The following is an 11,207-nucleotide window of genomic DNA, read 5'->3' on the forward strand; positions in this document are numbered from 1 at the left end:
TGGAGCAGTGCTCTTCATTGCTAATGTTTCACAGCGTGTGCAGAAGGTAAAAAAAGTCTGGTTTTGGGAAAATGAAACTGAAAACAAATTCCAAAGTATTTGCCTTGCTCCCTCCTGAGTGCTTAGGAGATATCTCAGGGATTTATGTCCTAAATCAGGGAAAAGTTTTTCCCCCAGAGAGTGCTGGGCCACTGGACAGGCTCTTCAGGGAATGGTCACATTCCCAAGGTTTCCAGAGCTCCAGGAGAGTTAGGACAATGCTCTCAGGGGCAGGATGGGATTGTTGGGGTGTGCTGGGCAGGGCCAGGAGCAGGAATGGGTGATCCTGGTGGATCCCTGCCAGCTCAGAATATTCCATGATTCTACATCAGTCCCAACCCACTGGCACTTCCTAAATTAGTGACAACCCTGTGCTGATAGACTGGAACAAGCCAGGGGCTTTGAAGGAATCTGCTTATTAATAGGGAATTTTGTCCATTGGAATTTGGTTTGGGGTTTTCCTTTATTCTTGGGCCTCTCTGCTTTTCCTGTGTATTTTCTATACATCCAAACGAATCCATGGATATAAAAGGTGGAGGGAGGGAAGGGGCAGAGTCATTTCCAGAGGGTACTGATGATTCAGGAGGCCTGGGTGAGTTTTGGTGGTGCCAGTTTTCCACAAGAGCCACGGGACTCTACCCTGACAGAACTCCCCGGCGGCGCCGATGGGCAGCACAGCCGGAAATGATCCTGGCAGTTAGTGAAATTATCCTGCCCTTCTTTTAGTGCCTCCTGCTAATTCCTGCATGGCACTGCATGAGGGCTGCTGGGAAAAGGAGCAGCTCCATGAACGGTGCTCTTTATTCCCAGCGTAGCTGTGGGGTTTTATTTTGTTCCCTTCACGATAAGGATCCCCCTGATGTTCACATGACAGCCCCCGTGAGCTGGAGCTGGGTGGGGAGAGGCCAAAGGAGCCTTTCTTGTGTGGTTTTGGGCTGATTTGGATGTGTTTCCCTGCAGGGGAAATCCCACATTCCTACAGGTCCCTGATGGATCATCTCACCCCCTTTCCCATCAGAGAGGCAGCAGTGAGAAGAGAGAGCTGCTGGCTCTCCCTGCTGCTGCTGGGGGCTGAAATAAAACGCTCCCCTGCACATTGAAGTGGAAAATGTGGAATTGTAGAGCTGCTCCAGGCAGTCAGCAGGATGGAGGGAACTCTCTGAGAGAATTAAATGAAGGAGTCGAGAGTAAAACCCCCATTCAGAGGTGTGGGTGTGGGGAAGGAGGGATGGAGAAGGGAAAAGCAGCTGAAAGGAGGAGAAATATTCCCAGCTAAAAGGCTCACCGTGTTTTCCAGGAACAAAAGTAGAAACCCACGTTGGGTATATGATTTAATTTACAGAAATAAGAAGTTTTTTCTATAATTAGGGGCTCTGCTGTGACATTAGCAGTATAAAATGCAATGTTTAGGAGGCTTTGTCACCTGCATGGTGTGTGCCCCCCTCCTGCAGAGCACCAGCTCATTCTGCTGCTGCACCCTGCTAATTTCTTCATTTCTACTGAGTTTGGTATTTAAATATCTGCCAACTCTCTGAGTTCCAACAAGCACTGGCATGAGTAATGAGTCAAATGTTAGAGCAGCATTATTCTTTGACAGTTCTAAAAGGATTATGTAACTCGAATTTTAAATAATATTTTTGAAATGTGTAATTTGAAAGGTCCTCGTGTTCTGTAAATGGTTTAATTTTTCATCCCGTTTAATTGACATTGCAAAGGAATCATTAAGTCAATGATGATTAAAGCAGCACTTTTATGGATCAAACTCTCTTTGGGGAGAAATTCAGTCACCATGAAAGAGATATAGACATGTATTTTGAGGATGCTGCAAGAGAATGAGGACTGAGAAGGCTTTTCAATAAATCTCATCTAATCTGGAACCTCCTTCCAGTCAACCCAAGGCCAAGGCACCTCAAGGGTCAGCTCTGGATAATGTGGAAAAATCCCTTTGTGATTTTACAGGATGCTCTCAGCCCAATCTGAGCCAGATTCTAAAGAAATGAGGATGTAATCAAGTTATTAATTGTATCCTCATAGTGATATTCAGCTGCTTCCTTTTCTGTGCAGTAAACTTCTGCTCCTGCCAAAATTAATCAGGAATTTTGCTTGGGTTTATGTTGGATTTCAAAAGTGCATCCATGGTGTCGTTGCTGTTTTTATTATGACATAAAATTATAATATTTAAATCTATGGTAGGTCCTGATATGGGAAATAGCACCTGGAAATGTTTTATATTTTAATTCTTTCCAGCCCTCTTAAATAATATCTGTGTTTGAGTGATTTTTGTTACTTTGGAAGCTGGATAAACATTATCCCAATATCCCATCCTGTGGAAAAGGGGAATGGTGTCATTACAGACTCAGCTGGATGAGTTTCACCTCAAATCTTGTTGTACATTCTAATGTGGGTGTCAGATACCTGTGTTTGAAATCATCTGTGCCAGATGTGACCTTCACTGAAAATAAAATGTGTAGGAAATTCCAAGTTCTGGGAAACATCAATGTAAAAAATCCTGAAAATGAGAAATAAATAAAATCAGGAATTAAGGAGTGATAAATACAGAAAAAAAACAAGTATTAAATATATCAGGTCAGGAAATTGTGTTGCTCCAAGGGGGTTTGTGATAACACAGAATTGGGGCAGGGTGGGATCCCAATAAAAATGAAAGCTGCAAAGTCAGGGATGTCTCAGAGAAGATAAATAATTGGAAATAGGAGCAGATTCTCTAAGAACAGAGAATGTCTCAGCTTGAAAATTCACATTTCTGTGATGTAGAGATAATAACAAATTTTAAGTTTTATTCCATTAAGTTTCCTTAAGTGATATCTCTGCTAAAAAGCACGTTCAGCACATACTTAAAAATTCACTAAACCAAAGGTAAAACATTATCAGAGAGAGGAAAAAGCCATTTCAGAACAGGTTTGTGAAATAGAAATTTAACAACTAAATAGGCTCTAAGTTCTCAAACCTCTCAGTGAAACAACTTAGTAAAAGCTTGGAGACACTTATACCTCGTGATGAAAGGAGAGAAGAAAGGTTTGGCACTAAATATCATGGTCACTGGTGATAAAGAAATTTTCCAGCCCTAGTGAAGTTTCTGGAGAAATCTGGTTTATTCAGCTGGTGTCAGTAACAATAATAATAAAGCAAAAATCTCTGGCTCCAAATCCACAACATCCCCACAGGAATGGAGAAATCTGGGTGAAATGTCAGCACCTACAAGGGGAAAAGGCTGATTGCAGCTAAAGCAAATGAATCCTTCCCTAAAGATAAGGAAACCGGGTTCTGCATCTCTCCCACCCCTGCTGGCCCCATGGCCCACTTACCCACCTTCCCTAACCCAGATTTCTCCTGAGCTGCAGTCACTATTGCCCACTGCTCACAACAGCCTTTACCTTTTCATCCCTCCCTCTCCACCCCGAATTCCTTGGCTGCTCCCAGGGGAGACTGGGGGGGTCACACCAGCTGAGCTCCTGCCTGGGGACCAATCCCATGGCAGTTCCTGTGGGATTTTCCTTTTTAAAGTGGAGCAGTGGGCACTTAAGCAGCTCTTTGTGAAGTTTGGAGACATCACATCCAGCTGAGCTCCTGCCTGGACCAATTCCATGGCAGTTCCTGTGGGATTCTCATTTTCCAGGTGGAGCAGTGGGTACTTCAGCAGCTCTTTGTGAAATTTGGAGAATCACATCCAGCTGAGCTCCTGCCTGAGGACCAATTCCATGGCAGTTCCTGTGGGATTTTCCTTTCTTAAGTTGGAGCAGTGGGCACTTCAGCAGCCCTTTGGGAAATCTGGGGGGTCACATCCAGCTGAGCTCCAGCCTGGGGACCAATCCCATGGCAGTTCCTGTGGGATTTTCCATCCAGGTGGAGCAGTGGGCACTTCAGCAGCCCTTTGTGAAATCTGGGGGAATCACATCCAGCTGAGCTCCAGCCTGAGGACCAATCCCATGGCAGTTCCTGTGGGATTCTCATTTTCCAGGTGGAGCAGTGGGCACTTCAGCAGCCCTTTGGGAAATCTGGGGGGTCACATCCAGCTGAGCTCCAGCCTGGGGACCAATCCCATGGCAATATCTGTAGGATTTTCCCCATCCAAGTGGAGCAGTGGGCACTTCAGCAGCCCTTAGAGCTGCAGCAGGATCCTTCCTCACCTTCCTTATTTCCAGCTCTTAGAGTGAGCAGAATTTGAGGGAGCCCAGCAGGAATTTCCTGCAGCAGGAGGGAACTGGGACGCGCAGGGGAGCCTTGAGCTCGGTCCCTGTGCTTCATGCCCGGCACCCAGCCCCATCCATCAGTGCTGCAGTTCTGCTGATCCCCCTGACTTCAGGGCTCACTTCCCTGTCAGATGCATTCGTTTTATGAGCCAGGACCTCAGCCAGTCTCAGTCAAAGCTCCCAGAGGCTCTCTGCAGGAGCTGATGCTCTGCTGGGGCCGTGCCAAAGCGTCTGCGCGGCGTCTTCCTGTCCTGCTCCTATATGGAACAGCTTGGCACTCGTGGGAGGGAGGCCAAATGGACTTAAATAGTGCATCAGTCCACAAAATCTTAATTGGAACTTCAGTTATCCCTTTGGATAGCCTTGATAAAGTGAGGGGACTTTTTAAGCCTCTCCCCAGGTTGGTAGGAACAAGGTGGGGAGACAGAACATGTTGAGGGCAGGTGAAGGGGAGGATGTTTCCTAAATATCTGAGGGCAAGATGTGACCAAGGTAGATTGAAAAAGGCCTTTAATGGGATGTTTGTACCATTTTCCTCATCACTTGAAAAATCCCTAATTTCCCCTGCTGAAGTTTTCCCTCAGTTTCTCTTCTTTAAGGAAGAAAAAACAACTCCCTCTTCTTTACAAGAATTTGGGATTCAAGCACTTCTATTTACTCTTCTGCTAATCCCTGTCTTTTCATGGGGGGCTGATAAACCTAGCTCTTGAAATTGGATCTATTTTAATTGTTTGGAGCAAGCATCAGGACGATATAAATACAGAATATTTTAGTGAATGTTTTGCATTCAGGGCAGTTGGGCCCATATTGGGCATCTTCCCACCACGGCTCTTGTCTGTCCATGGTATTTGTTTTGCTCTCTAACAAGCCACTGAATACAATTTTTAATGTGTTTACCTGCAGAAATCATTGTCAGTATTTCAGGGAGACTGAAATATTCCATTGTTGGGAAGAGCATTTCAGGTCAGCTTTGGGATTCAGCCACTGCTTCCTGAGTCTTGAGTTTCCCTACAAAACCACAGCTCCTCACTGCACTTTTGGGTATAAAACCAACCAAAAAAAAGGTTAAAAAACTCTATTGGCAAAATCTGAACAATTCTTTGGAGTCTGCAAACTCCCTTGTCCATCCCAGAGCTTTGGCTGCTGCTCCTGTGGAGCTCCAAGTCCCAAAGCTCTGTGTTGTGTGCTGCCATTTTAACAAATTACAGATAGAAATGAATTCAGGAGTCTCCATCCAGGACAGGATCCATGTGCTCCCTTCTGCCTCGTGCTGAAGCTGTTCCACCATAAAACTTCTGGAGGAAGCAGCTGATAGCAATCTTATCTTAATGGCTCTAAAAACGTGGCTACAAGGCCTTGCAGGAGGGAGGAGGGATCTGGGAAAACTCAGCCTTGACTGTTGTTGCAATAATTTAGCAAGTTTTATGTTCAGTCTTGATTTCCCATTTGCCTTTTGTGTTGTACTTTGCCATTAGTAATTTATAATAAATTGCTGTCTTGGAAGTGTTATTAAAGAGAAAAAAAAAAACCATCCTTTCCCTTTCCTTCAAGGTTTGGAAATGTCCAAAATATTTTAATTGTTTCGGGGGCATGAGATGCTACTGAAAAATCCAACTTGCTTTTTTTCACCCCCTTTTTTTCTTGTTTGGATATTTTATTTAACAGCTCAAGCTTGCTTCTATTTCAGAAAAGCTTTATTTTATCTCTTAGTTGAGAATTCTATCTAAACACTTTGGCTTTAGGATGTATTTTTTTGGTAAAATATTTCCTGGAAGAGAAATTGGGAATACAAGCACATATGGCCTGCTCAGGATCTGATTTCAGCGTTGCTCAGAGTAAGGAGAGAGGCAGAGCAGGATGAGAGAAATTTGGTGGCCACTGAGTTCCTGCCTGGCAGGAGCTGGGGACGTTTTAGCCCTTATCAAAGTTGGGAGAGCAGCTCCAGCCCAGCCACGGGAGGGATTGGATCGATACCTGGCAAGGAGCCCGAAGGTCAGATAAAGTACTTAGGCAGGCAGGATGCCAGGCTAAAGAGATGTCAAGAAAATCAATTAGATCCTAAAGAAAGAGCAGCAAGCTAACTAAAAATCCAATCTTGAAAGGCTCTTGATATTTCGAAGCCAGCTTATTACTGTTCCTATATCTTTATCTGGCTAATAAAATTACCTTTGTTAAGCAATTAAAACCAGACTCAGGTCACTCCAGGCGAGCTCAGAACAGCCTGGGAACACCTGTGTGGGACCAGATTAGGCCCAGCTCTGAGGGGGAGATGAAATGGAGCAGCTCTGGGGGCAGAGAGGGACACCAGGGTGATTGAGCTGCCCTCCTCCTCCCCATCGATCCCTTCACCTTTGTGCTCGTCTTGGAGACTTTCTCCCCCGAGTGGTAATGGAAAAATGGAGACTTGGAGTTTGTCTGCTGGTGCCAGGTGGTTTGCTTAATAAATTATAGCTGTCTGAAGTCAATGGAGAAGATAACGAGAGATAAGCGAAGATGATAGAGAAGAGAGCAGAGACGAGAGACGAGATAGAGAAGAAGAGAGAACGCAAGAGAGACTAGAGAGAAGCAGAAGCGAAGAGCAGAAGAGCAGATCTCGCCTCGCTCCGCCTCTCGAGTACGCCTAGACGACCCGCAGCTCCTCTAGCCTCGCCAGCTCCATGCTCCGCGTCACGCAGCTCCCGCTCCTCTCCCTCCGCGCCTCTCTCTCTCCTCATCGCCGCCTCTCCTCCTCCCTCCGCCCGCTCTCCTCTCTCTCGCCTCCCGTCCAGCGAAGCTTCCGAGGGTTGGATTGCTCTCTCTCTCTCCTCTCCTCTCCTCTCCTCTCCTCTCCTCTCTCTCCTCTCCGCTCCTCTCCTCTCCTCTCTCCTCTCCTCTCCTCTCCTCCTCCTCTCCTCTCCTCTCCTCCTCCTCTCCTCTCCTCTCCTCCCTCCTCTCCTCTCCTCTCCTCTCCTCCTCCTCTCCTCTCCTCTCCTCCTCCTCTCCTCTCCTCTCCCTCCCGTCCTCCTCCTCTCCTCTCCTCTCCCCTCCTCCTCTCCCTCTCCTCCTCTCCCTCTCCACCTCCCTCCTCTCCCTCTCTCTCCGTCCTCCTCTCCTGCTCCTCTCCCTCTCTCCTCTCCTCCTCCTGTCGTCCTCTCCTCCCCTCCGAGATCCGCCGCCTCATCGCCTCTCCTCTCCGTCTCCCTCTCCTCTCCTCGTCCTCTTCCGCTCTCCTCTCCTCTCCTCTCCTCTCCTCTCCTCAGGACTGAAGGCAGCAGCTGAAGTTTCTTTTTGCTCCTCTTGATCATGGAATCAGACTCAAAGGATGGTTTGGGTTGGAGGGGACCTTAAATCTCATCCAGTTCCACCCCCAAAGTTCCAGTTTGCCAGGTCGTGTTTGGTGAATGTTGGGAATGGTAAATTAATGGTAAAAATGGTAATTTTTGCTCCAAAAAGGATGGGTATTTGCACACTGCTTTCATTATTTGTGTTTTGACTGATAATTTTGGGTGTTATTACCCAGATGCTGGAAACATCCTGTGGCTGGCCTGCCCATCCATATGGGAATGTGGATGGGAATGTGTGCATGGATGGATCTCCCCCTCCCATCACTGGGACAAACTCCCAGAACAGAAATAACAATAATAACAATAAAAAGAAATCCTTTCTTCATTCTGACCTTACGTGGAGACACAGAATTCAATACATATTAATGAAATCAACAAAACCCGTCTGTACATAATTAATAAGGTTATTTATTTTATTCAGGGCCTCACTGGATGACTGAGGAATCAGAATCAGGAAGGGCACAAATAATGACAATAGAAATCTGGTGTGTCACTGAGGAAAGGGTTCAGGGTCTTAATTTCTGGCTTGTTTTTCTGCTCAGATGAATTTTGTGATAACCTCGACCTGGAGTTTCAGCACATGCACCAGGTTTTAATTAATTGGAGCCTTTTTGTTGCCAATGATGTCACTATTGAAATGTTATAGGAAAGAAGTGGTGCAGGACTTGTCACACTTCCTGTCCAAGCCCTTGCTCTCCTTGCCAAGACAGATCTGTAACATTCCTGTCACTCTTCATTAGGATTATTTTCTTATTCAAATCCATGTTCCATTGGCTGGCCTATAAATGAATCCAGTACCAAAGGACAGGAAACTTTTCAGAATTTGAGAATGTTGCATTTTGAATTCTTAAAACCAATAAAAAAAAAAAAAAAGTCAAACCATTTCCACAACTGCCTCCATTGCCAGTTGTCACCTGCACTGGACAGGGCTTCTCAAATGTCCAAATTTAATATTTATAAATAAAACCACGGTTGAGTCTCCCTCCTCTCTGCCTTTCCCAAATATCTGTGCATTTCCCACAGGAGCAGCTTGATTTGAATGAGCTGTATTTTTAGGGAGCTGGTGAGGAACTCCGTGTATTTCCCATACATAAATACATATATCTGTGTGTGTGTGAGAGATGAAGGGTGCTGCAAGACAAAATAGAACTTTGGAAGAGTGATGGCAGTGATGTATGCACAGTAAATTAGGAGGATTTGTGTGAAATCCTTTGTACTATTCTGGTGATCAAATGGAAATCTTTCCAGGGAGTGAAAGTCACCTCTTATGGATATTAACCCCCAGCCAAGCCTTCCATGGGAAATAGGGAGGAGGCAATTAAATTAAGGGAAATAATTTAATTATTAAACTTTTGAATGTTAGTAGGTACTCTTGTCTTATTCAGACTTTGTAAAGTTGTGGGTTTTATAAATTTCAGGTGGCTCTGAGGGCTTAGGACATAATTTAGTCCTGACAGTTTCAATCTCTGCTTCATCCCCATTCCTGGGGAATTCCTGCTGGGCCAGGACCACTGGGAAATATTTCCTTTTTTTTTTTTTTTTTTTTTTTTTTCCAGTGTAATCACTTTCCATAAAGGATTTTTTTCTGCAAAGAAAACAGGTGCTTTAGGGTTATAAAAATACAACAAAGTGGGAAAGTCAGTTCAGGCAGTGACAATCTGATTTCATCACCTCTAAGAGGATGCACAGATAACTGGGCTCTTGTCAGCTGCTCCACCTGCAGTGTAAGAGCCCCCTCCAAGCCAGCCCAGGATTCCCAGCAGGAAGGAAACCAGGAGATTACTGCCTGCCTTTGTGCTTTCCCAACTCCTACAGGCATATTGTGCCACTGAGTGATTGAAAGTTAATTCAGTTTTTTCTTGCAATTCTCCGAATTGTTTGGGTGCTTTGGCACAAGAATTCACCAATTAAGAAACAAGCAAAAAGACTTTTAAATAAAACTCACCACATTTGTTCAAGCCATTGAAAAGCAGGAAATTACTGTTGCTCTCCAAAAAGCAGCTGTGTGTATGCAGTGACATTTTATTTAATGATTGAAATTATAGCATAAATATACATTGTATTACTGGTTATTCTCATTTTACAATGCTGCAGAAGGGCTTGAGCAGAGATGTCAGTTCAGCCAGCCAGGCTTTCTCCAGGAGCAGCAGAAGCCCAGACCTTGATGACATGAAGAAACAAAAATTGGTTTTTAAATTCTGATGTTGGAAGAGTTTTATATTTACTTTTTGAATCTTCCCATTCTGGGAGCTGGGCTGCTGCTCCCTTGGTGTGACTTTCTGTTGGTGTTCAGTACCAAGGTGAAAAATAATGTTTGAGGAGGTGCAGAATGAAAGCATCAGAATGGTTTGAATTGGAAGGGACCCTAAAGCTCATCCAGTGCCACCCCTGCCATGGCAGGGACACCTCCCATTGTCCCAGGCTGCTCCAGGCTGGCCTTGGCACTGCCAGGGATCCAGGGACAGCCACAGCTGCTCTGGGAGCCTGTGCCAGGGCCTCACCACCCTCACAGGGATAAATTTCTTCTTAATTTCTGATCTAAATACCTCCACTTTTAAATTAAAGTTGTTCCCTCTTGTATCACTATCTGCCCTTGTCAAAAAAAAAAAAAAAACAAACAAAAACAAAACAAAAAACCAAACAAACAAATAAAAATTGTTCTTCTTTTTTCTAAACCTTCTTGAAGAACAGGAATGTTAATGCTAAGCTTGCAAGAAAAAATAATCCCCCAGAGGGTTCTGTGGAAGCCTTGCTCACATCCCTGCTGGTGAGGAAAGGTTCTGTGGCTCCTCCAAAAACCCCTTTGGCTCAGGGAGCTGCTGCAAACTCCACCACAGGTAAAATCCCACCTGGTTTATTCGGTGATGGCAGGTGCCTGAGATGGTGCAAGGATTCATTCCCTTGGGAACAAAATGTGGCTGGAGCAGTTGTAGTTTCCTGTGCAGGAAGGGATCTGGGATGAACAGGGAAAGCTCTCAGAGTCTCAGCTCTCAGAAGCAGCAGCAGTTGAGCTGGAGATCTCCATCCCTGGTGAGTGCCTGGAGAGAGCTCCTGGATAGGCTGGGAATGGAGAAGATGGATGGGGGACGTGGTTTGAGAGGTGAGTAATGAACTGAGAGCACTCACCATGGCATTAAGGTCATGCTGCATTTTAATTAGAGAGCTCTAATTACCTGCATGGCTCCTCCAGAGAGAGAATGAAGCACTTTGTGCAGGTGGAGGTGGCCAAGCCTGGCTTGGCCTTGGGCTGGAGCAGAGCTGGGAGCTGATGGAGCCAAACCCTGCTCCTCTGGGAATGTGGGGTGGATTCAGAAAGAAACAGGAAACTGCAGAAATTATCCCATTCCTGGGGGTCTGGAGAGTCAGCTCTGTGGGGTGCAGTGGTATAACTATTAAAACAATAACTGTCTAGAAATAAATATTTGGGACCCCTTTTTCACCATGAGGATGGAAATTTTCTAATTGATTTAAGGGCATCTTATTGATTTTTAAGAGCTGAGCTGTTTCATACGTTGGTTATGTAAATGTTTGAACTTTTTTCTGGCTGTGTATTTGAAATGCAGAAGAAATATCTTGCCTACTTTTCAATCTGGAGAGCTCAAAGACGTTACTGGTGGTTAATTTTCCAGCCAAGAGG

At 45.1% G+C, this 11,207-nt stretch overlaps 1 long non-coding RNA gene across 1 annotated transcript; it reads right to left on the minus strand.

Annotated features, from left to right (window-relative positions):
• Positions 1–9,572: 9,572 nt before the first annotated feature.
• Positions 9,573–10,650, minus strand: LOC127059821 (uncharacterized). The gene is made up of 2 exons (XR_007777994.1): positions 10,420–10,650; positions 9,573–9,730 (listed from the first exon to the last, which is right to left on the minus strand). It is a non-coding gene; the product is annotated as an uncharacterized LOC127059821 (long non-coding RNA).
• Between the last annotated feature and the right edge of the window lie 557 nt (positions 10,651–11,207).

The sequence above is a fragment of the Serinus canaria genome, chromosome 7, assembly GCF_022539315.1.
Source record: "Serinus canaria isolate serCan28SL12 chromosome 7, serCan2020, whole genome shotgun sequence".
Taxonomy (NCBI): Eukaryota; Metazoa; Chordata; class Aves; order Passeriformes; family Fringillidae; genus Serinus; species Serinus canaria.